Source organism: Callithrix jacchus, chromosome 14, assembly GCF_049354715.1.
Source record: "Callithrix jacchus isolate 240 chromosome 14, calJac240_pri, whole genome shotgun sequence".
Taxonomy (NCBI): domain Eukaryota; kingdom Metazoa; phylum Chordata; class Mammalia; order Primates; family Cebidae; genus Callithrix; species Callithrix jacchus.
In genome coordinates this window covers 60,121,429-60,147,912 of record NC_133515.1, presented here as the reverse complement: position 1 = coordinate 60,147,912, position 26,484 = coordinate 60,121,429, and the positions used below count along the sequence as shown (strand labels likewise).

At 41.2% G+C, this 26,484-nt stretch overlaps 1 long non-coding RNA gene across 2 annotated transcripts; it reads left to right on the top strand.

Moving 5' to 3' along the window:
- The first annotated feature begins 32 nt into the window (after nucleotides 1-32).
- On the top strand, nucleotides 33-11,392 carry LOC118147323 (uncharacterized). 2 transcript variants are annotated; one of them, XR_004733604.3, is made up of 6 exons: nucleotides 33-239; nucleotides 1,114-1,241; nucleotides 2,993-3,217; nucleotides 8,772-8,882; nucleotides 10,807-10,921; nucleotides 11,199-11,392. It is a non-coding gene; the product is annotated as an uncharacterized LOC118147323 (long non-coding RNA). The 2 variants fall into 2 exon arrangements; XR_013526100.1 differs by having other exon boundaries at nucleotides 1,114-1,255.
- Nucleotides 11,393-26,484: the final 15,092 nt, after the last annotated feature.

Below are 26,484 nucleotides of genomic sequence, written 5' to 3'. Positions count from 1 at the left end.
CACTTAAGAAGGTCAACTACTCTGAGGCTGCTGTGCCCTGTGGTCTTGCCAACCAGCAGTCCTGGAAGAGCCCAGCCTGCACTCTTCCCCAGGGTGCCAGGCACACAAGTGGAAAAGTCATCTTGGAAGTGGCTCCTGCAGCTCCAGCTCTTCAGCCCCAGCCACCTGAGCCCAGTCTTTTCAGCTAAGGCCCGAGATTGAGGAGGAGGGACGAGTCATACCTCCTGCATAACAAAGTGGTGTGGTTTGCTGCTCTGTTTGGGGTCTGTTATTGTACTGTAATACCCAACTGGCATTCTTGGTATATTTCAAACCAGGGTCATCTCTACCTCCTACATTTCCCCTCCTATAGTTCTGCTCTCCAGTTAACAGTATCTTAGGTCACCAGTGGGTCCCTCTGAGTCCTCTTTTCCATTCCCACTGCCCCTGCCTTATGTAGTTCAGGACCTTACCGCTCCCCCCATTCACAGGCAGTGGTCTCCTACTGACCTCCCTGACTTCACCTTCTCGCACCCTGTCCCTTCTCTGTACTGCAGCTGGAACTGGTCTTTCCAGATGCACCTGAGTCAGAGCCATCCCAGTCTTGCTTAAAATTATCTAAGGTATCCCTTTGGCTGCCTGAAGGAGTGACATAACCTTCACAGTGGGGTGGCCCCTCTCTAGCCAGCCACGCTCCCAACCCAGTGCTCACTGCTCGGTCTTCCCGGAACCAGTCAGGCGCACTTGTGCCTCTGTCCTTCCTCCATGCTGCTGCCTGGGTGGCCCAGACCTTCACTCCTCCACATGGCTGTAATATTTTATTCTTTCCTCAACGCCTGGTGCGGGGATCACGCTCTCAGAAGCTCCCCTCCACCAACCCCACAGCACAAATGCTCCTTCATGGACATCCTAGCCTTCCCTAGTCTGCGTGTCACTTTTGCAGCACTTCTTATCTGTCTCTACACTCTGTATGTCCAGGGCTTGCCATGTGGCTAGCCTGGCATACAATACATGCCCTATAAATGCTTCCAGGAGTTCCTCTGCTGCTGCCCTCAGAGAGTAATCTTTGCCCTAGTATAATTTGTCTTCTTAAAATACAGACCCAACAGTTTGCCTCCTCCTCAAAAACTGCAGGTGGCTGCCTATTCAATAAAGACACAGCTCCTTGGCATGGCATCAGTGACCTCCACCTATGTCCTTGGGCTGAAGGAGGCTTGAGTCTTCTCTGTACCTGTTTATTCTCCAGCATGGCACCATCGTTGGTTTGTAAATTTCTGTATGACATATTTATATTCCTAATAGTCTGTTTCTCCTAGACAGAATCTATTCTTCCATTCCTCTATTCTGTCATTGAGTCTCCACATCAAGTCCCATGAATGCCCATGAGGTCGTTTTTATTCCTGGCTATTAAAATGGCAAGTTCACTTTATTATGCATGGCCTGGCCAATGTCACCTGGACACCCGAGGTGTTTCTTGCCTCCTTAGCCTGTACTGTACTATGCAGCATACCTGCCTGCTATATTCCTCCCTCTCTTCTACTCCCTACTCTCCATAGTAACTGATAGTCTGTTTTACCTGAGAATTTCTTGCCTGCTCCATAATTCTTATAGATGGAATCCTAATGTGCTGAAAATGCAAGTCTTTTTTTCTTTTCTGTTCTGTTCTTTTATGAGATATTTTAAGTATTAGAAAAGTAGTGAAGGTCCTTTTTAAAATAAGGTAATTGGAGTAATTAAATTTGAGTGATCTGATTGAGGGATGAGATTATAAAACTTGTTTGGACTTTCCTTTGGTTGTGGATGGTATTTTGAAGTATAAAGAAAAAACTCTGTCAGGGCAAAGGAGAATAAGGATTTTAAACTTTTAAGTAAAGTAAGATAATGCTTAGAGAACCAATCACAAATCTTTCCAAATTAACAGGATAGTTTGTCTCCTTTTAAGAAACTTAAACATCAACCAGTTGTTCACATTTTTTTCCTTTCAGAGGAATGTTATGCAATTATCCAAAGTGTGTGTCAGAAAGAAAAGGCTGGATAAACCTGAACTTGGATATGTAGTGGTCACTTTTCATACACAGAGGACTGAATAGATTTCAAATCCTCTTTCATTTCTTTCTTCTTGGAAAAATAAAGGCAGAATCAGCCAGTGCTAAATTTTGCCTCTAGAGCAAATGATGAAATACATATGTCAAGACACCCTTTCAGTTTCCCGAGGGCCCCCTCCCCCATCTCCCCTGCGTGTTTGCAATGCACAGAAGGCTCCACGCAGATTTCCCAGCTACATTTTCTTCCCTGATCTACAAAAGTGTCTATTAATCTTATTGGAGAAATATTTCTTCTTGTTTTGCTTCTACAGATAATAGAATATCTAGTGAATTATTAATAAATGCAGGGTAAATTTTCATGACATTAATTCTTCAAAGTTTTAGGCTTCTTTTTCTCCTCAAGGCTTTCCAGCTACCTTACCAGCATTTACAAATATCCCAAACAAGATCCCAAACCCAGAAGCTGGGAAGGAACAGAACAGCAGGTTTATCTACAAAAAAATATAAAGTGCTCAATGGCAAAAAACATAACTTTAATAAAGTTAAAAGATAAAGGGAAAAGTGGGAGAAAATATTTGTAAGATAACAAAGTATTAATATTCCTAACATAAAGACATTAAAAATTTTATATAAAGAGCTCAGACAAACCAGTATACATGAAGTCATCAAATTAATAAGAAAAATCAGCAAAGGGCCTGAACAGGCAATTCACAGAAGAAATACAGAGTAGATACTGCCAAACAATTACAAAGGAGGAACAAAACACAAGTTTTTCCCTATAGGTGGGCAAAAATTGAAAAGATCGTTTGTATACAATGCTGGTAAGGGTCGGGGGAAGCAGGTACTCTAATGGTGTGAATATAAATACATATGACTTTTTAGAAGGGCAATTTGATGAAAGTTATCAAAATTGGACATGTGTATACATTTTTACTTTATGATTTTACTCTTTGGTGTCTATCCTACAGAAATAACTACACAAGGAAAGAAGAGCACATTTACTAGGGCATTCATTTGCTATATTATTTGAAGTGCAAACAATTGAAGAAAACTTCAGTGTTCAACAGGGAACTCTTTAAATACACTGTGGTACATCTGTACAGCAGAACTCTCTACTGTGCACTGGAAGCATGGACTAGGTCTTCTCCAAGATACATGTGAACTAACAGCAAGTCACAAAGCTATTGATATAGGTAGTATGTTCCAATTTTTATTGTAAAAATTTCAAATCATATATATATAGAGAGAGAGACTGCGTGAGTTTTGGAAGATTACTCACCGCAGTGTGACTATCCCTGGAAAGTGGAGATAAAGAAGCAACTCCTTTTTTTAGCTTTATACTCTTCAATATTGTTTAAAATGTTTACAATGACATAACACATTTAAAAAATTTTTTGGGTTTGTTCTTGGGACGGTCTCATTCTGTTGTCAAAGCTGGAATGCATTAGCATAAACACAGCTTACTATAGCCTCAGCCTCCCCGACTCAAGTAACACTCCTGCCTCAGCCTCCCAAGTAGCTGGGACCACACGTGCACACCACCACATCTGGTGATTTTTATATATATATTTTTGTTTTGTAGACAGGTTTTCACCACATTGCCTGAGCTGGTCTGCAACTCCTGGGCTCAAGTGATCCTCCTGCCTCACCCTCCCAAACTGCTGAGATTATAGGCATGAGCCACGGAGCTTGGCCTGTTTTTAAATTTTCTCATGAAAACAGTTGAAGAAAAATAAAATCCAGAGACACTCTTAACTAGATTCCTGTCGTGAGTACCAACTCACTAAGTTTTAAAGATCCCTAATACATCGCAGTGACCTTAAAATCTCAAGTTCACATTATGGTCCCTCAATTGGAATAGAAATTCCTTCACTGGAATAGACATAATGAGTTTACAATTGAGACCATGTGTTTCATTTCTGACCCTCATCCCAATTACTCCATCTTACTCATTTCCAGACAAATATTCTCATGGACATAAACCTGAGCTTTGGTGACAGTCACCCAGAATAATGTACTATACACTCATTGAGGCAATGGGCTGGCAGTGCCCAGGATTAGGAGTAACAAGGAGTGAATTAAAGAAAGCCCGCCAGACATCACACCCCACCAACTGCTGTGAACAGTGTTCACACCCCTCGCCAGCCAGGGCTGCCACTGCTTGGCCATTTGCGCTGAGGCCCAGGAAGCTGAAGTATTTGGAAAAAGCATTAGCTCGATACCAGGGCTTCTCCCAGCTGGGCACTGTTAGCACAAGAAATTAGTCTTTGCTTTCCTTGAGGGCAAAGGCACTCAAGATCCCTGTGAATTTCACACAAGAGTTTGCATGCCAGAATTTTGTGAATGACCTAGTGTCGTCCTTCTGAAGAATGGAGTCTTCACTTCTCACCTTAGCAGTCTGTTTTCCTGACTTCCGCTCCCTCGGCCAAGTCTCAAAGGAGAGGACGGCACTCTTGGGCTTATAGAAGCTACTCATCAGCCCTTGGGGACTGTTGATTTTCTTACAAAAGGAATTTATGGCAACACCTGTCTGCAGACTATCCATGGTGTGCTGGTAAAGGTTTAATAAATGGCTCTCTGAGAAACAACAGCCTGATTCATAATATTGACCAATTTCCACAGTGTAACTACAACTCACATGGCTGATGTCAAGCTACCAGCAAAACTTTACTGAGTATCAGTTGGGAAGAGATGTGTACAGTATATAGTATCATTACATAGTATTTCTACCTCAAGAGCAGATGCAATGGTCAAGGGCAGTAAAATGATTAGGAAATGATAAGTTGTGAATATTTATGACATTTATTTTTTACATAATTTATATAAATATATATAATTTAACTTCTAATAACAGATAGGTTTAACAACCAGCTCTCAGAATTCCTGAAAACCTAACAGTCGGCTCTTCCAAGCCAATAGCAACCAGCTTCAGCACACCCTGAGACTGCTACACTGCAAAATACTGTAGATACTATTTTTCCCAGGAAAATCACAGTCATTATTTCCTTAATGAAAACCCAGTTCTCCCTGTGTTTTTAGCAGTCCACAGGTATGTTTGTGTGGCAACAGCAGGTGTTTGTATTCACAGCTCCTTGGACTTAGTGTAGGGGCTAGAGATTGTGTAGCAGATGAGGAAAGGCACAGATGTTGGAGTCAAATAGACCAGTGACTATTCTGTGTCAATGTGTCATTTAATTAACCTTTAGGCCTTAATTTAATAATATTTATCACCTGCGGGATTGCTGTAAAACAAAGAGGTAAAGCAGGTAGAGAATACACCTAAAAATAGAGCAAGTGTGAAGTATAAGGACTGACACACATGAAACCCCCAGCCCTGAGCAGGAGCTTCATACATGTTAGTGCTTCTCTCTTTAACATGTGTCCATAGATTCCCCAGTTAATTGGTGGGAGCTATTTAGAGAGTCCTGCAGAGCCGGGAGCATCAGGACACAGTAGGCTGAACTCGGTTCTCCTTTCCTTTTTACCAGATTTGGGAATCCGGCTGGGAAAAACGTTGACTTTATCATCCTGTTACCTGGCAACAGTCAGTAGTTTAACCTTCTCCATCAGAGTTGCCATTGTTGGGCAGAAGGTTCATTGACAAAACTGACCTGGGTGTGTGATGATGTTATTCCTCTGGGTTACCAAGGCAGGATAACCAGTGCTAGTCTTCCTTGGGAAAAATGCTGTCCCCTCTACTCTGTTTAAACTCCTGGATAAGCTTTGCAACCTCCGGAGCTTATCCAGGCACAGGCCTGCATCTAAGAGTTTAAAACAACATTTTCTTTTCTTTTTGAGATGGAGTTTCGCTGTTGTTACCCAGGCTGGAGTGCAATGGCATGATCTTGGCTCACTGCAACCTCCGCCTCCTGGGTCCAAGCAATTCTCCTGCCTCAGCCTCCCAAGTAGCTGGGACTACAGGTGCGCCCCACCATGCCCAGCTAATTTTTGTATTTTTAGTAGAGATGGGGTTTCACCTTGTTGACCAGGATGGTCTCGATCTCTTGACCTCGTGATCCACCTGCCTCGGCCTCCTAAAGTGCTGGGATTATAGGCGTGAGCCACCGCGGCCACAAAAACAACATTTTTAAACAGGAAAACTATCTATTATAGTGACTTAAATTCCTCCCCAATTAACTGAAAAAATCATATGTTTTATACATGTTCATGGATTTTCTTAGAACATCCAAATTTTGTTTTGAAATGCATGTGGGAAAATATGCATGCAAAATTACCCAAAAATTGTCTAGAAAAGAAGAAACAGAGAAATGGCCAGCTTTCTCAGGAAACAGTATTGTAATTAACAATAAAATGCAGAGGTACTGATTCAAACAAAAATAACTAAGGCATAAATAACAATTCCCAAAACGATAAAGAGAAAGAAGTATCCAACAAAAGGAGAAAACTGGAATGATGTTCCCTCTACTCTATTTAAATCAAACTCCCTTTTCAAATCACAGCTCAGTTCCCATAAGCTGCAATAAACCTTTTTGGACTCACATGTCCTGAGTTCTTACAGCTGTAGAACTTGTTATTCCTACTCCTAAGTTTGTGCTTTCATGATGAAAGTACTGTACTATTGTCCTTTGCAGAGATTTAAATTGTCATATTTTCACACCTTCTGTTTTTGAGGGCAGAGAGCATGTACTATAAGCCTCATATGACAGGCACACAGCCTCTACTTAAGCTTCACACACAACAGGCACCCAAACTTATGAATGAATAATAAACCAATGAAGAAACAAATGAACAAAGCAATAAATGAATGCTATAGATATCAGCAAAACAGAGCTTCTAGGGCTCTCAGTTTCCTAGCCTGGTCTCACACAAGGAAATGACATTGATTCAACTTAAAAATAAGGCTTTTGATATACATGTGGTTTATTAGCCTGGTCCACTGTGACTGACATCTCTGGAAAGTGACCTGGCTGCTCCTAACAATGCCTCCTCATCCACATGGATCATCAAACAGCCAAGAAAGGATGTCTGGTATGCATTTCAGATTTTATCCTTTGACTTCTATTTTTTCTCTAGTTCCTCACTCTTCTAGTGTTTCATAATGTGTGGTTACTAGATCACCTCATCAGATCATCTGTGGCCCTGGTACATATGCAGATTCCTGGGCCAAACTTGCAGGATTTTGAATCAGATTCTTGGGGATGATGATGTGAGATCTGCATCTCCTGGGTGATTCTTATGTACTCAAAGGTTCGAGAATCCCTTATTTAGAAGAACAAAGAAAGGCCAGGCAGGATGGCTCATGCCTGTAATCCCACTACTTTGGGAGGCTGAGGCAGGTGGATATCTTAAGACCAAGAGTTTGAGACCAGCCTGGGCAACATAGGGAAACCCTGTCTCTACAAAAATTCAAAAAATTAAGTTGGCCAGGTACAGTGACTTATGCCTATAATCCCAGCACTTTGGGAGGCCAAAGTGGATGAGACACCTGAGGTCAGGAGTTCGAGACCAGCCTGGTCAACATGGTGAAACCTCATCTCTACTAAAAAAAAAAAAAAACCCAGGCATGGTGGCATGTGCCTGTAATCCCAGCTACTCAGGAGGCTGAGGCAGAAAACTCGCTTGAACCTAGGAGGGAGAGGTTTCAGTGAGCCGAGATTGCACCACTGCACCCCAGTGGGGGTGACAAGAACAAAACTGTGTCTCAAAAATAAGCAAAAAATTAGCTGGGTCTGGTGGTATGCACCACTACTCTCAGCTACTTAGGAGGCTGAGGTGGGAGGATTGCTTGAGCCTGGGAGATTGAGCTGCAGTGAGCCAAGATCAGGCCACTGTCTTCCAACTTGGGCAGCAGCACAAGACCCTGTCTCAAAAATAATAATAATTTAAAAAGGGAGAAGAAAAATAAATGTGTTGAGTGCCTCTTATATGCTAGGTACTTGTATTTACGATTATGATACCTCCTTTGACGTTTACAATACCACTAAATGTAGACTTTATTATTCTCTTTCAGTGATGAGTCTTAGACACTAATGTATTGATAAGACAAATTGCCAAAGGCTCTTCAGTGAATCGGTACAAGCTCAGATTCCAAAACAAATGCATCTGACCACCTCCCTGTACCGTAACTCCCCCCAACCCCCTGCACTGCCTCAGTTCTTCCCATGACACCACACTGCCTACTCCCACCTGGAGTGTCTTCTCATTTGCATGGATTCAAGGTTCCAGGTTCCAGCTGATTGATAACTTTCTATACTGACCCAAAGCGACCTCTGAGATGCTACTCCACAACTCATTTGGCACAAGAGTTAAAATATTCAAAAAGCTCCTGGGAATTCCTTATCTACCTGTAGACATTACAGGGAGACCTTGTGCTTATAACCTCTCCCCCAGCTGCAGTGCCACATGAGCCAGGGCTATGTATCCTCCACACCCAGTTCCCACACCTGCCTCTGACATACACATGCGCACATGTGTGCACACACATACACAGACGTATGATCACACCCATGCCTTACCAAGTATTCTGTACAGACACGTGCTACCATGGGAACGTGGGCACAAAATACGTAGTTGGTTCTCCTCTTTCCTTTATAGATATTTTCAAAACAGTGTTTCTGTGGTGATATCTTTTTTAGTATTCGTGTTTCCTTGACTACAGGTTAAGAATGCTGAAATGCCTTGGGTGCCTTTTAGTAGGTCTTTCTCCTCTGGGTTTTGTGGCTGAATGATTGTATTCCTATTCCTGAGTCAAAGTCTATTGTATTAACTATGTCATTCATTTCTTAGCAGTGAAGTCTCAGGATACGCTTGGGGAAAACAACTCTGCCCAGGAATTTGAGATCACATTTCCCTCTTTCCTGCATCAAGCGCAAGCTGCTCTTCTGCTTTCAAGGCCTGGTACTGCCCCACCGTTCTCTGCCCAAGCCCTCCTCTGCCATTTCTGTTCCAGACCCACGTGATATGGTGTTTCCAACCTCTATGCCTTTGTTCATGCTGGTTCTAATCTGAGGTTCTACTCTAGTTCCTAACTGACCCCCCAAAGGATGTTGAGCTGGTTGTTACAACTCTCTAGGCCTGTTTCTTTCTCATCATAAAAAGTCTCCACAGATCATAAAGGCTACCATTGACTAAGCTTACTTTGTACATTGCCCTAAGTATTTTACATGTTTTCTCACGTCTTCTTAATACCCCATTACAGGGAACATTACTGTTCCCATTTTCCAGATGAGGAAACTGAGACTGAGAAACTAAATAAATTGCCCAAAGGTATATAGCTAGTGAGGAACAAAGAAAGGATTAGAACCTGGCTTTGCCTAATTTCAAACCCCATCCTTTAAACTACTTGCTAGGCTGTTCTTCAAAGACCTTTCCAATCCTGAAGTCTATGATTTTATGAACAAATTCAGCCTTCCCCATCCTTTAGGTCCAGTGCCATCTACCCCTTGGAGGCTTTGAATGACTTTTCTGTAATGGATCCATCTCAGAATTCCACCCAATTTAACACTTGATTGTAAACCATCACACTGTTTTCCCATAATTTTTCAGTGGCTATTCTAGTCTTTCTTCCAGATGAAACCTTGAGGAAAAGGAGCCAATACTATTGGATAATTGTGGTCCTGGGCCACAATGCAGAAAGAGAAGGAACAGAGAGATCACCAGCATGTTTTTGGTGCCTGCGCTATGTCCTAGGTGGTTTCATGCCATCTCATTTTCTCCTTGAAACATGTTTGCAATAAGTGTTAGCAGTTTCATTCTTATAATGAGGAAGCTGAGGCCCAGAGAGGTTAAGTAGCTTACTCCATCATAAGTGGGTAAAGAGAACTTAATAAAAGTTAGTCTGATTACAAAGCACACATTTTCTACTATAGAAATATGAATGGTGAAAGACAACAAACATAATTTCCTTTCTGTTTTAGCCATTCCTCTAAATATCAATATCATCTGGGTACTCAATACCACACAATATTCTAAATCACTATATTGTTATCAATGTCCAAACAGCTCCAAGAGTAAAATACTGAATGGAAATTGAGTACAGTGACACTGAGCCAGTGCAGTAATGTGTTTACTTATGAAAATCATTCACAGTGTGGCCATTACAGATATGCCCTGGAAAGCAATATAAATAATGGAGAAATAATTATAAAACATTGCAACTAATCAGAAGATTCCATTTTTACAGTTTCTGGTAGTTCCAGGACACCTTTCTAACCTGATATTTAGCTACTTCATTTCACCCATGCTACAAACATCTCATTTCCTGCCTCCATGCCCGTTTGTTTATTTTTCCACTTGAAATATCCTCTCCAATATGTCTATCTCTTCAAATCCTACCTATATTCTAATATCACTTCTTCCCTTCAGCCTTCCTTAACCTCCTCCTTACCATCTACTAGCTAGACCCTCCACACATGCTAATTGACACACAGATGTTTTCTACCCCATATCTCATTCTCCTCTCCTTCCTGTGCTCACAAATAAACCACATTTCACAGACATTCATTTAATTGGACCATGTGGCAGATTTATGCCAACAGAATGCAGACAGAAGTGATATTCATCATTTCTAGACTGTAGTGGTTTGAAAATATGTTCACAGATTCTTTGAGACTATTTCTTTCAAGAAGTGGAGCTTGATTCCCCTCCTTTTGAGTGTGGGTTGGACATAGTGATTCTCTTCTAATGAACAAATATGGCAGAGGTGGCAGTATATGACTTCTGAGTCTAGATCATAAAAGCCGTTAAGCTTTTGTTTTATGTTCTCTCTCTCCCTCCCACTCTCTCCCTCTCTCCCATATGACATGGCTGGCTCTGGGGGAAGCCTATGGCCACGCTGTAAGGAAACTCAGTCAGCCCCATGGAGCGGTCCACATGGCAAGGAACTAAGGCCTCCTGCAATAGCCAGCAAAGAACTGAGACCTTCTGCCAATAGCCATGTGAGTGAGTCCTCTCGGAAGAGAAGCTTCACATCTCATTCAAGCCTTCAGATGACCGTGACATGGGCAAACCTTGATTGCAGTCTCATGAGAGACCCAGAGCCAGAACCACCCAGCTAAGCTGCTATCCAGTTCCTGACCCCATATAAATCGTGTTAATAAATACCTGTTGTAAACTAAGATAACAGGTCACTAATGGATTAATAAGCAGGTTATATACAGGTTTAGCTACAAATCATTCCATACAATATTTTACACAAACTCTGTTTTTTCCTAGTTATGTGCCTTGAAGTGAAAGCAGCTCTAGAAAGCCGAAGGACAAAAGGATCCAGGACCTCTGAGTCATTTGGAGGAGTGGTACCCTAGGAAGCCACCCTTACATTAAATCACGAACTTGGGACTTGTTTGCTATCGTCGTTACTGCTACTAATTCTATGTAATATACTCTCCTTTTACTTCTCACAGCATTTATTGTTCTTTACCATATGTAATTATTTATTTATGCAAATAATTATATATGGCAAAGAACAATAAATTTTGTCATTTTAGTCTATTAGTTGCTTTAAAAAGAAAAAAAGAACATTGCTATGGTTTGACTGTATCCTCCAAAAGCATGTGTTGGAAAATCAATTGCCATCATAACAGTATTAAAAGGTGGGACCTTTAAGAAGTGAGTAGGCCATGAGGGCTCTGCCTGCATGAATGGATTCGTGCTGTTATTTCAGGAGTGAGTTTCTTATAAAAGAACAAGTTAGGCTCCCCTCATTTTCTCTGTTGCACATTCTCTTGGCCTTCTGCCTTCTGACATGGGATGACAGAGCAAGAAAGCCCTCCCCAGATGCAATCCCTCCATCTTGGACTTCTCAGCTTCTAGAACTATGAGCCAAATACATTTCTTTTCTTTATAAATTGCCCAGTCTTTGGTATTGTTATAGCAGTACAAACCGGACTAAGACACACGAAATGAGAAATGACAAGATGTTTGGCAGCATGTGCTTTGCCAGTGTCTCTCAATTAATTCTCACAATCGCCCTCCAAAGTAAATGCTATTATTACTCTGATTTTTCAGATGTGAAATACGAGCTTGGGAGAGGTAAAGTGACTTGTTCATAGCCAAGCTGACAAATCTGATGATCCCCAAACTCATGCCCTAAGCCATTCTGATATGCTCCCTCCCAGTGAGCCCTGCATCTCACATGGGGCCTAACAAAGTGTCTTACATACTTTGTTTGGTAAATTAATATCAGCGACTACATGAATAAGTGAATGAAGAAGTAGCAACATGTTAAAAGGGGAAATGTCATAAAAGTTCACAAAGAATCAAAAAATCCCATTTCTCTCAAACATTTTATCCTCATACAAATGGCCCTTTTTACTTGTATGCCTCTGAACTTTAGGGTACTATTGGCTAGGACACATAAAGAGACTCATTCACTGGGTGAAAAGCATGCTTAGAGAATACTAAAAAATTCTTCATAATGTCTACATTTTTAGATCAAGAGCCTCAAGTGCTTCAGGACATCAAACAAATTTAGGACTTTTCTGAAAAGCTGATTCATTAAGGAAAGCTGCTGAAATCCACGGGAACCTTTTAAGGAGAGGAGAGGGACACAGTGATGGGTGCCGTTTCACTAGAAACCTGTGTCCATTCACTGCCAGACTGTGGAGACTCCGAACATGACAAAGGCTTAATTGTTCTTGCCAGAACAACATGGTAATGGAGTGAAAGAGTGGGTGCCCTGTGTACCGAGGAAAAAAGGCAGTAAATGAGTCCCTGGCACCACCACAGCAGGTCAGCCTTCACAAAGATGGGGACAGCACTCTCTGCCAAAAACCCAGTCTCAGCAAACTTGCTCTATGCATTAAAACTCTATCAGATTTAAGCTAAAACAGCTATATTTCCAAAACATGCAGCCTGTGCACCATGGGAAAAGGAAGACTATCCCTACCTTGGGAGTAGTTAAGTAATGAATAGTCTCAAACTCTTTTAATGGGAGCAATGCCCACGGCTTCCTTTCTGATTTGCTTGCAATTGACATTAGCCTCAAGTCATCACCCTGTCTCCACTTCAGGTTCATGTCTATGAATGTTCCAATTCTCCCCAAAGAAAGCTTACACTTTCCTTCTGCAAACATTTTTTTTTCTGAAATGAAAAATGCTGCATTTCAACATTTAACTTTGGGGAATGGAGCAGAAGGAAGGAGACATTTGTTTCCCATGCTCAGTTTGTTTTTTTTTTTTTAAACCACATGTACTTACTACATTTTTTTTTAAACAGGGTCGCTCTGTTGCCTAGGCTGGAGTGCAGTGATACAAGCGTAGTTCATGGGAGCCTTGACTTCCTGGGCTCAAGCAATCCTCCTGCCTCAGCCTCCTGGGTAGCTGCAATCACAGGCGTGGGCCACCATGACTGACTAATTTTTTAATTTACTTTTTTTTTTTTTTGGTAGACATAGAGTTTCACTATATTGCACAGACTGGTCCTAAACTCCTCGGCTGAACTGCCTTGGCCTCACTAAGTGCTAGGATTACAGGTGTGAGCCACCATGCCTGGCTAATTTTAATTTTTACGTTAGAGAAGTTCATTAAGGTGATGATTATGACCACTTGGATCTTTTTGTTTTATTTTTTCTATTATTGTTTCAAAGAAGTTAAATTTTTTTGAAAACTTTCGTAACTATAACTTTCTGCCCCCAAACAACAGTTACTTTTCTAATAAACAAAACCCTTACTTCTCAGGGCAAGTTCATTCTGTATGTGCTTTTTGGGGTAGAATATTATAGAATACCATCACTAAAAAAGAAGAGACCTCAGATTATTACAGGTTTTTAAATTTTAGTATGGCTTAAAGTGGCATAATCAAGTAATATTATTTTAAATAGATCAGTGGTTTCCAACTGAGGTGATTGCCCCCCAGAGGACATTTGGCCATATCTAGAAACATTTTTGATTCTCATCTCTGGTCGGGATGGGAGAGGGTCATGCCTAGTGGATAGAGGCCAGGGAGCCTGTTGCTAAGTATGTTGCAGTGCATAGGACAGTCCCCACAACAAAGAACTACCCAGCCCAAAATGTCAGTGGTGCCCAGGTTGAGAAACCCTGACATAGATAGAATGACTCTGTTGTATAATACATAGAAGAAGTTCACACTGAAGTTATGCTCAGTAAGATGTTGGCAGGAGCAATCATTTCTTAATTGGCTGGGTGACACACCAAGTGTGAGGTTGAAAATGGCCAGATTTGGGGGCACAAGTTTGTGCCCTTTCTTCCTGGACGTGCGAGGTACTTGATGAACACTGTGAAATAGAATTGAATCGATCCTTGATCCTTTTTCTTTTATCTAATAAATATTTGTTCAGTCTCTGCTATGCTATCGGATACATAAGGTTTTTGGGTTTTGTTGTTTTGTTTTATTTTTTCATAGCTCACTGCACCCTTGAACTCCTGGGCTCAAGCAATCTTCCCACCTTTACCGCCTAAGTGGGACTACAGGCCTGTACCGCAATGTTTGGCTTCTTTTTTTTTTTTTTTTGGTATTATTTTTAGTACAGATGGGGGTCTTGCTATGTTGCCCAGGCTGGTCTTGAACCCCTGAACCCAAGCAATCCTCCTGCCTCAGCCTCCTGAAGTGCTGGGATTACAGGTGTGAGCCACTGCAATGGCTAAACACAGCTTTTGAGAGAGATAGTGCTTTAACCATGAGCACACCTATTCTTAGGAAAAAAAGTCCCAAGGCCATTTCTAAATACTGCAATCAATATTTTGGTCAGGATATGTCTGGAGAGCTAAAATGAAATGAGAACGAAACTGAAATATTAAGGTACCTTTTATACTAAATATGCATAAAATTAATTTCCACTGTAGATGATTTTGTCATGCTGGAATTAGAAATAAATTCCTACCCCTTGGGGAAAGTCAAGGCCTAAAAGGGCACCAATTCAGGGGACTCACTGAAGCTAAGCAAGTCAAGCAAGTTAGATTTTAGGCCTGGGACATGGGTGGGAGGGCTTCTGGTACTTTCACTTTATAATATAATATCTAACTTGTCCCCACCCTAACCAGTTATCTCAGGACAGGAGGTGTTCTGGGACTTCCCTTCACATCTACAATAGCCGGAAGGATGTGAGTGTGTGGTCCCAGGGGCTGGACTTGGCTTCTCACTCGGAAGGGAGTCATTGGGAAAGTTCCCAAACCATCCCTCCCTGAGCAGTCATGAATCCACACTTAATTCCCCATCAAAGTAGGCCTCATGAAAATATTTTCCCTGAAACGTAAAAAAACCAGCAGGATGAATTCTCTCAGAAGTTCTAAAAGTTGTAGCATTATTGATCCATGAACAATTGAATTCTTTGAATTCATGCCTAAAAACATAAAAGAAGCCCCTGAACTTTTTGCACAAGTCTCTGTGGAATTTCCTATTCCAATGAAAGCAAGTTACACTTTTTAAATTATTATTTAGCAAGAATACCATTTCCAACCATCAATGTAATCACTTAATAGAGCTTTTTTGTTTATGATTCAGATTTTTTTTCTAATAACAACAAAAAATGCAGCCACACAGCACTAAGCTCAGAAAAATAAATTTACAAAAGCATATTGCAAATTTGATTCTATTTTTTAGTTGCCTTTAAGGAAAATTGTAATTGGAAGAGCAGCATGTCACTAACTACTGTGCCAAAACCAAAGCTGGTTCAGGGCCAGGTGAACCCACGGAGCTGAGGTCAGGGAAGAAGTAGCGTGTCCTCCCTGCTGGGCAGGAGTCTGCGGAAGAGTCCATCTGCGTGCATCCATCCCGGTTGTGAGTACTCCTAGCTGGCCCTGCTACCCACTCCCGACAGTCTTAGCTCGGACCCCCCTCCAGTTCCAGAGGTGACCAAAGCCCTAGTCAGGGTCCAGACCTTAGAGTCTGTCTCCAGGTTTAGCCCAGACTCTTTGGAGCCATGGGAGTAGTTTCGGGGTCCAGGACCCATCAAACAATCCCCGATCAATCCAATAGCTACTCACATCCAAGGGCTTTGACTAGAACCAGAAAAATTACAGGAATGCAGCAAGCCATCTGCCTGGATGCATTCAGCCCTGGGTCAGTCACAATAGGTGTTCAGAACCCCCGGTCCTATGTAATCAATCAAAGACAGACATCTTCCACTGAGAACTGAAACCTCTGCAGGCTCGCTGGCTTTAAATCACGCCTGTGTCACTCTGGAGCTATGGAATGAGTTAAACCTCAGCATGCTCCTTGACTTTAACTCATTCCAGTTTCTCAAATGAGAACAAAGAAAACATCAGAAGTTATCCATCAACAGTGGAATACTCTCCACACTTGGCTAAGCATCATATCTTCACTCTCCACTCAGAATTTCCCTTCACTTACAGATTTAATGCAAATCCTTTGTTTGGTTAAATGATGGCACACATGTTTGGTTTTTTATTATAATGTACTGGGTTTACTATGTGCCGGGCAGCATCTGAAGTTCTTTATAAATACTAATGTATGCATGTGTGTATTTATGGGTATATCTATACATTTATCAAGGTACTACATATAGTATGCACATTTTTAACAAAATGTACACATCAAGGGGTTGCATACAAACAAAAACACTTTTTTCGTTTCTTTGTAACTGAATGTATTTTTTAATATTTTTAATTGCTGAAGTAACATGCCCATTTTAAGACAGTAATGAAAACAAAGCTTTATAAAGAAAAAGTGAATAATCTTGTTGTCCCCTTCCAAGTTCATCCTCTTGAGGTTACAGCAATGTTTTCTGGTGTTTACCACTGTGTTGGATAAGCCTTCTGAAGGGAGTTATTTTTTTAAAGTTTTAAAAAGAAAAGTGTCAAAGCAAACTGAATAGAACTGGATAAAGAATAACATTCTTTCAAGTGACAATAGAAAGAAATAAAGTAAGAGCCAAGACAAAGGAAAAGATTCATTTCCTCAATATGGAAAAAGGGTAAATAAGGCTGATTTGTTACATTAATGCAAGTGAGGAAGGAATGAAGAACAGACTGCCAGTCATTGCAGACCGGGGAGGATGGCAGAGGGAACGATTTGAAATTTTAGGACTTTCAGAATTGATTGGCGAGTTTTCATTGTCATATAGACATAGCAAGCACCTAGGCGGTTCCTTCCACAGACATTTCCTCTCAAGAATTTAGTCCATGCCTTTTTGAAATTAGACCAACAACCTTCTGCTCGTGTACCCCAAGGACCCCTGAGATTACATTTGAACATTCTGCCAACGCAAAAAGGAAATCTCGTCCCTCTTTCCTGGAGAAAGGAACTGAGCATCCTAAAGGGAATTCTGGAAATGGTTCGTCCACTAAAACCCAGCATTTTCTACGAGCCTGTGTTCCCCCCCGTGATGTGTGCAGGCGACATTTGGCCTGAACTTCAAGACGTCTTCAAAGCTGAGTGAAGCTCACAGGTGCACTGAAGAATGGATCTAAAGTGGCCAAGGAGTCCCTTGTGGGACTTAAAAATGTAGCACAACATAGAAAAGATTCTGCGTGAAGGGATTCACCCCAAAATAGAGAGGGAAGCAATTAGGACCGAAAACTACTCTACACCCTGCAGGGTCACCATTGTAGCCTTCAGAATAAAGTGAAGGCTTCAGGCTCCAGGGACCACCCTTCCAGCTGCAAAAATGTTGCACACTGATCATCTTTGTCTTCCACAGAGACCAAAACACAGATCAAATAATCAAGGGGTGGAAAGTAGGGACACAGAACTCCTCAGCTTGCTGACCTGAACTTAGCATGTGACTTGGAAGTTTTGTTGCATCCCCTGGTAATCAGTCTTTGGCCTTTTAAAAACACATGTGTTAATAGTTATCTCATATCTGCAAAGAGCTCTCTTAACCTCTCTCCATAGCTAATTGATGATTCTTAAAGAGGGTAGATGTCTTGACTTAAACTTCCGTGCTGGAAATAATAATGGGACGTGATTAAGATGGTGTTTGTCTAAGGCAGTAGTATGACACTCTGGTTGCAAATTAGAATCACAAGAGAGTTTTAAAACACTGATACCTGGAATCCATCCTGAGACATTCTGATTTGATTGTTCTGAGTTAGGGGTGGGCCAGCCATATTATTTTTAGAAGTCCCCCAGGTGATTTGAATGCTCAGGCAGATGTGAGAAACACAGGTCTACAGGATTCAGGCTCATTGGGATCAGAATCCATTCCTAAATAACCACCCTTCCCTATGAGGTCCACAGGAAGAAAAAAATCAACAACACAAGTAACCCCTTATTACAAGCTTGGGTTCCAAATCTCACTGCAGCACTGTGGTGAGCCAGGCTGGCCCTAATGAAGAATGCCTTTGCATGAACCTACAGAACCAAAGCCAAAGCCAACCGAAGGGCTAACTCTTCTTCTCCAACCCCGAGTCCAAACCCAAGCCTCTGTTCTTCACTATGTCAAGAGGAACAGCCACACCTGTCAGCAGGAAGCAGTACGAACCCCACAGAAACCAGACAATCCTTCTTGAGGCCTGGAGGAATGCTGGCCTGGGCCTCTCTCAGGTCAACAGAGAGAAGGATGTGGAAAGGGGAGAGGGATGCCAGTCCTCAAGGATGTGCCTCTTGACCTGTTTTGCTTAATCCTGGAAGAAGAAAAGAGTGTGAAGACAAAGCTGGGGCTTTCCTGAGGAACCTGAACTCTCTAGGTTCCTGAAGGAAGAAAGAATGAGGCTGAGGGCACTGGTGAATAGAAGGGCAGCAGCCCCAACCTCTCAATGCCCTGGCTGAATAGACAGTCAGGAGACACACATGAGCAAGCAGATGCTGGAGACAGACAGAGACCTCCAGCTCCGCGGCACACTGACCTCACCGTGGCTCCAGACACTCAGGAACACTGGGCACAATATGGCCTGAAGGAGACTCTGATGCACAGCCACACTCAAAAGAAAAACACTGGAACGAGAACACAAGAATCTTCTGAAGCCTGAGGAGCAGGCCCATGAACTGGCACCAGGGTGGCCCTTGGGACCCACTCTGGGAAACCAAGAGATGGCACTGGCAATACGTGCAGAGTCAGGAGATGTGGCCCACAGCCTCAGAGGGGTGGCGAGCTATAATCAGAAACACACAAAACTTTGCACAAAACTAGGGCCCTCAAAGAGCTGCCCTTCCTTCCAAAGGGCTTAGGAAAACAACCTGCTCTGTCAGGAAAGCAACGGGGAAGCTTCCCATCTGCCTGGGACATTGAGTAACAGGAAAAAAAAAAAAAAAAGACTGCAAACAAAATGTCCCTACCAAGAAATCAAAACCAGAAGTCTATAGGGGGTCTTAGGTCCAGATTACATTATTCGTGTAAGAATCCCAAGCTAAAGAATAAAGGTCGAAAACCAGATTTGGAGCAACAAAACTCCTAGTCCACAGAAACAAATGCAAAACCATGGCAGAGTGACGTTTCCGAAACTCAGGAAGCACAAACACCTCAAATATGATAACGAACACCTGCTGAAAATGACTCACAGCAAAAATGTGTAAACCACACAGGGTGATGAACTGTAACAAGGGAAAGTCAGGAGAGACAGCGAATTGGAGAAATCATACTGTCAGAACAGTAGGTAATAAAATAACCTTAAAGAGATTATGTGGCTGGGTGCAGTGGCTCACGTCTGTAATCTCAGAATTTTGGGAGGCCAAGGCAGGAGGATCACTAGAGCCCAGCAGTTTGGATCAGCCTGGGTAACATAGCAAGAGCGTGTCTCTACAAAAATTTAAAAATTAGATGGGTGTGGTGGCGCATGCGTATATCCTAGCTACTTGGGAGGCTGAGGTGGGAGAATCACTTCCACCCAGGAGTTTGGGATTACAGTGAGCTATGATGGCACCATTGAACTCTAGCCATGATAACAAAACAACAACCTGTCTCTAAAAGAGAGAGAGAAAGATTACATGTATTTTAAATGATTAAAAAATCGGTTTATACTTGGGAGGCTGAGACAGGAGAATCACTTGAACCCGGGAGGCAGATGTTGGAGTGAGCTGAGATTGCGCCACTGCACTCCAGTCAGGCAACAGAGCCAGACTCCATCTCAAAACAAAAAACAACAACAAAAAGTTTGTTTTAAAGGAAAAGATCCTAGGAGAGGGCCGGACAAAATGAGTAAAGAAAAAGGCATTTTTTAAAATGAACCAAAGAAAAATAAAAGATATTGGACATTGAAATTAAGAATTTAATAAACTGGTAACAGAAAATGCAACCTAACAGAAGAGAAAAATTCTTGATCCAGAAGATAGAGGCAAAGAAATTTTCTAAATTCAACACTGTGAGATGTGAGAATTGAATGAAGAAGTGTGGCATACATAATGGCAATTCTAGGAAGAGAGCATGGAGAAATGGACAGCATCAGACAGCAGAAGGGATAACTGAATCTCACAGGATTGCAGAAAGACACAAGTGCTCAGATGCAAGCAGCATAATGAGCAATATAAATAAAAATAAACCTACCCCTAGAAATATTGTAATGGAATAGCAGAGTGCCAGGGCAAAAAGAAAATCTTGAAACCAGCCAGAAAGAAAATATGGATTACCTAAACTGAATTACATTTAGACTTGTAAGCAAATGTTAAAAGCAGCACTACTCACAATAACCAAAAACTTAAAACAATACAAATGTCCATCACCTGCTGAATGGATAAATAAAATCTGATATATCCAGAAATGTAATACTATTTTGCATAAAAAGGAATTAGTGATAATGTGTTATGATGTAGATGAACTTCATAATTACTAAGTGAAAGAAGACTACATATTGTATAACTATTTATAGGACAAAATTCTAGGAAAGGCAAATTTCTATCTGCAGATTGCCTGGAGCTAGGAGAGGAAGCTAAGAGTAACAGCAAATGGTCATGAACTTTTTGGGTTGATGAAAATGCTCTAAAACTAGACTGTCGTGATGGTTGGACAATGAAGAGATTTACCGAAAAGCAAACTGTACACTTATAATAGGTGAATCATATGGCATAATAATGATAGTTCAATAGACCTGTTGAAGAAATCTATCAACAGTGACAACAACAAAATGTGTAGGGCCCAGATGATTGTATAAGTTGGGTTTTGCCACACCTTTAAGGTCAGATAACCCTGATCTGATACAAACTTTTACAGAAATTAGAAAAGAGCAAGTGGTCCCATCATTTAAAAAGCTAATATGAGATTCAAATCTAAGCATTTCAACTCCAAGTGTAGACCCTCACCCACTATATAACTGCCTCCATCTCTGTATCTGAAAGGTTGTTTTTTGTTTTTGTTTTTTTGAGATGGAGTCTCACTCTGTCGCCCAGGCTGGAGTGCAGTGGCACAATTTTGGCTCACTGCAACTCCTGCCTCAGCCTCTTGAGTAGCTGGGACCATAGGCATGCACCACCAAGCCCAGCTAGCTTATTTTGTTTTTAGTAGAGACAGGTTTTATTGGCCAAGCTAATCTTGAACTCCTGACCTCAGGTGATCCGCCCGCTCAGCCTCCCAAAGTGCTGGGATTACAGGTGTGAACCACCATGCCTAGCTTGAAGGGTTTCTTAAATAACACAGCAAATGTACCAACCATAAAGGAAAAAGACGGATTTTGACTACATTAGTAAGTAAAGTTATTGTATGATAAAACACCATATATAAGGTGAAAGGCCAAGCATGAGAAAAGATATCTGCAACTCATATTTTCAACCAAGAAAAGATTAGTATCCCAAAATAGAAGGAAATATTATCAAAGAAAAAGGCAGCAACCCAATGAAAAAATGAGCTAAAGGTATATACTGTCAATTAATACAAGAGCAGTCTCTAAAGGCAAATAAACAGATGAAAGAATTCTCAACTTCTTTAGTTGTATTAGTCCATTTTCACACTGCTATAACGAAATACCTGAGACTGCATAATTTATTTAAAAAAAAATAAAGAGAGGTTTACTTGACTCACAGTTCCCACATGGCTGGGGAGGCCTTGGGAAACTTACAATTATGATGGACAGCAAAAGGAAGATAAGCACCTTCTTCCCAAGACAGCAGGAGAGGAGAAAGCCAAGGGGGAAGCCTTATAAAACTGTAAGACCTCGTGATAATTCACTATCGTGAGAACAGCATGGAGGAAACCTCCCCCATGATCCAATCACCTCCCTCCTTTCACACACGGGGATTTACAATTTGAGATGAGATTCAGGTGGGGACCCAGAGCCAAATTGTATCACTAGTAGTCAGGAAATGCCAATTATAATCGCAACTGAATACTATTTTACAGTCACCTAAATAACTAAAATCTGAAAGTCTGATAATACCACATGAGCAAGAATATTGAACAATAGGAACTCTGATACACGACAGGGTGTACATTTGCACAACCACTTAGGAGAGGAATTTTGCAATATCTGTTCAAGCAGAAGATGCTCACACCCTTCAAGTATTTCACCTTCAGTTATATGCTGCTCAGACAGGTACAGAATGAGATACACATAATTGTTTTTATGTGAATAGGATAGAAGGTTAATGTTCATCACTAGCAGAAGACATAATTGTGGTTTCATCCTCACACAATGAAACATTATTTCTCAGTTAAAATGAATAAATGCGGCCGGGCGCGGTGGCTCATGCCTATAATCCCAGCACTTTGGGAGGCCGAGGCGGGTGGATCACGAGGTCAAGAGATCGAGACCATCCTGGTCAACAAGGTGAAACCCCATCTCTACTAAAAATACGAAAATTAGCTGGGCATGGTGATGTACGTGCCTGTAGTCCCAGCTACTCAGGAGGCTGAGGCAGGAGAATTGCTTGAACCCAGATGGCGGAGGTTGCGGTGAGCCAAGATCACGCCATTGCACTCCAGCCTGGGTAAAAACAGCGAAACTCCGTCTCAAAAAAAAAAAAAAGAATAAATGCTTAGATGTTTCAACACAGATTAATCAAAAATGTAAAGTCGAATGGAAAAGAGCAAGTTACAAAAAGTCATTTTCAGTATGATATCTCTTATGTAAAATAGCAAAACATAAACAATATCATATTTATCATGAATATGTGGAAAAAGTATAAAAACATGAGTGGAAAAATGTATATCAGCGATGTTATTACCTCTGGAGAGAAGCAATATCTCATTTGCGAATTCTGAGGCATTTCCTCTGTAACTAAAATGTTTTTATTCCTTTTTTTGTTGTTTTCCAATTGAAGCAAATATGGCCAAATTTAACAGTTTTAAAATTTGGGTAAAGGCAAATGTATGCTATTATACTTTTATCTGTAATTTGGGTTTTTTCTTGGGTGCTGGTGAGGCACAGCTCCCCTGACAGAATTCCATGGGTTCTTGGCCTCCAATCTCTTAAGGGAAAAGTGATGGGACCCCTGCAGGTGCGCTGCAGGTGCACCATATACTCGTAAAACTAAATATCAGACCCAAGAAGTGTTGCAGAAAGGTGATTTTATTTAGGTAGAGAAAGGGAGGCCGAGTCAGGTGGATAACCTGAGATCAGGAGTTCTAGACCAACCTGGCCAACATGGTGGAACCCCGTCTCTACTGAAAATACAAAAATTAGGCTTGGTGGTACTCACTTTGGTCCTAGCTACGCAGGAGGCTGAGGCAGGAGAATCGATTGAACCCAGGAGGCGGAGGTTGCAGTGAGCGGAGATCATGCCACTGCACTTCAGCCTGGTGAGAGCACAAGACTCCATCTCTAAATAAATAAATAAAATCTACAGAAACTATGTAATGATACATTTCTGGTAACCAGTTTATTTGAAGAGACTCAATTTGTAGAAGGAAATAACAGACAAGGGCTTGATACCGGTTTTTAATCACTACTTTCAACCATATTTTGTCATGATCATTTCCAGCCCTTAGTGCCATTTTAGGCAGATTTCCATCCTTTAGTGTCATTCCATCCTTCAGGTCGCTCTCCATTTGGTTGGTCAAAAGACACAGCCAAAACCCATTGGTATGCTGCATCCAGACCCATCTCACATGCAAGGATACACAATGACTCAAAACAAAGGGATGGAGAAAGATTTACCAACCAAATGGAGAGCAAAAATAAATAAATAAATAAAAAGCAGGAGTTGCAATTCTTGCCTCTGATAAAATAGATTTTAAAGCAACAAAGATCAAAAGACGCAAAGAAGGTCATTACATAATGGTAAAAGGATCAATGCAAAAAGAAGAGCTAACAATCCTAAATATATACGCACCCAATACAGGAACACCCAGATACATAAGACTTATAAAGAGATTTAGACTCCCACACAATAATAGTGGGAGATTTCAATATCAATATTAGATAGATCAACGAGACAGAAAATTAACAAGAATATCCAGGACTTGAACTCAGATCCGGAACAAGTAAACTTAATAAACATTTATAGAACTCTCCACTTTAAATACACGAAATATACACTCTTATCAGTACCACATCACACCTACTTACAGGTTTAAATGAAATATTGGTTGGCTACTTCTTTGTTATTTTCTTCCCTCATTTTTTCCTGTCTCCATTATTAAGCACAATTATTGGCATAAAAGAGGGTTTCAACGCCCATGTTTAGACTGCATTCTAGCCTAGGCAATAAAGCAACACTCCTGTTCTCTCTCCCTCTTCCTCTTCCTCTTTCTCTTTCTTCCTCTCCTTCATTAAAAAAAAAAAAAAAAAAGACATCCATAGTCAAGCTCCACAAGGCCATGGAACCACAGAGAGCAGACTGTTGGAGAATCTGTGCAAAACACATGTAGATTGACAGGGCTCAGTTGCTATCCAAGCATATACAGGCACCAGGACGCCTTCCCTGATTCAGTGTAGCCTCTGTTTAGGCCTTGCTTTTGCCCCAAGATGAATCTGTTCTGCTCTATTAAACTAAGGACTGGCCAATGAATCCCAATGAATAATTGATCAGTAACTGCATCAATGCTCTTTTCAGTGGTGAGCTAGGGAAAGAGGGAAAAGGAGAAATGATCCTCACCCAGCTGGGTTATAAGCTCTAAAGGTGAAAGAAGCAGCATTCAAAGCCTTTATTCGCATAGCTATTTTGTTCTGTTTGTTTGGTTGTAGGGAGGAAGGAAAAGTGGAGGAGAAGGAAGATATGTTTTTTCTAATCAAAGACCTTTTTTGTTTTGTAAAAACAGAGGATTACCAAGAAGTTACCTCTGGAGCCAGGGCTCATCTGACTATGTTCACTTCTCACAGATTTACCTGTCCATCCTTATTCACTTTTATGATGCCTTTGCATGGTGGTTCTGTCTGAGGCTGACCTGTATTTTAGGCTCCTACTCACCAAGGTAGCTGTGAGCATTTACCCACAAGAGGAAGCTTTCCTTAAAGAGAGCATCATTCATGCCAAATGGCAGGTTTGCTTGGCTCTTCAGACTTATTGAAGATCTTCAATTTCATATGAAATTTGCCACATTCCTAATCTCATTCGATTCAGAAACTCTAGGCAGTTAAGGCCCCATTCATTAGGGACCCTTATCTAAAATTCTGTTTTCAGTGTCATATATCACTAGGTAGGAATTGATTTAAATTGTATAGGTTTTGGAATAATTCATGGAATACTTTGATTAAGCACTACCATCCATATATTAATGCAATTTCAATATTTTTCATGTTGCTGAGATGTTCAGTAATTGATCTGTGTTCTGTGCTGTTAAGATGTTTTCAGTTTGTATCAGGCAGAAGTTACAGAACTGAAACACAGTCCAAATGAATCACACTTACAGGTTGTAAATGTACAGGCCCAGCTTCTGTCAAACATTGAAAATGACATTTTGAGGGTTACGTATGATATCCAGGGGGAGATTTTACTTATTTATAGGGTCAGGATGCCCTTCTTTTTACCAATTGCATCATGTATTTATTTTATATTTTTCCTTCTTAGTTTAAATTTTCATGACATTAATTTCCCTTTAAATACGCAGTCATTATTTGCATCTTACATCACTCATGTTAGCTAAAATTCTTCTCCCTTTAAAGTATTATCATACAAACCAAATACAATGATCCCTGGCTTTCTATTTGTTTAAATTGTAAGGAGCACCCTGGTTTGCAATACACAGAGGAAAGAACAAATCAGTCATCTTCTCAGAAGAAGCACATGGATCTGAAATATTTATAACACAGCAGGTCAAGGATAAGTGCACTTGAGGGTGATTGTAGTCATGCAATTAGTACAACGCACAGCTTCATGGTATATAGAAAAAGCAGCAGCTCCAAATAACATAAAGCTCTCTAGCTTAATAGACATCTTCCAAAAGTTGCTGAAGTGCTTCAGAATGTCTCTCTCTTTTTTTTCTGAGACGGATTCTCATCCTGCCACTCAAGCTGGAGTGCAGTGGCGTGATCTTGGTTCACTACAATCTCCGCCTCCTGGGTTCAAGCAATTCTTCTGCATCAGCCTTCTAAGTAGCTAGGACTACAGGCATGTGCCACCACAGCGAGCTAATTTTTTGTGTGTTTTTAGTAGAAACGGGGTTCCACCATCTTGAGCAAACTCCTGACCTCATGATCCGCCTGCCTCGGCCTCCCAAAGGGCTAGGATTATAGGCATGAGCCACCGCACCCGACCCAGAATGTCTCTTATGAGCAGT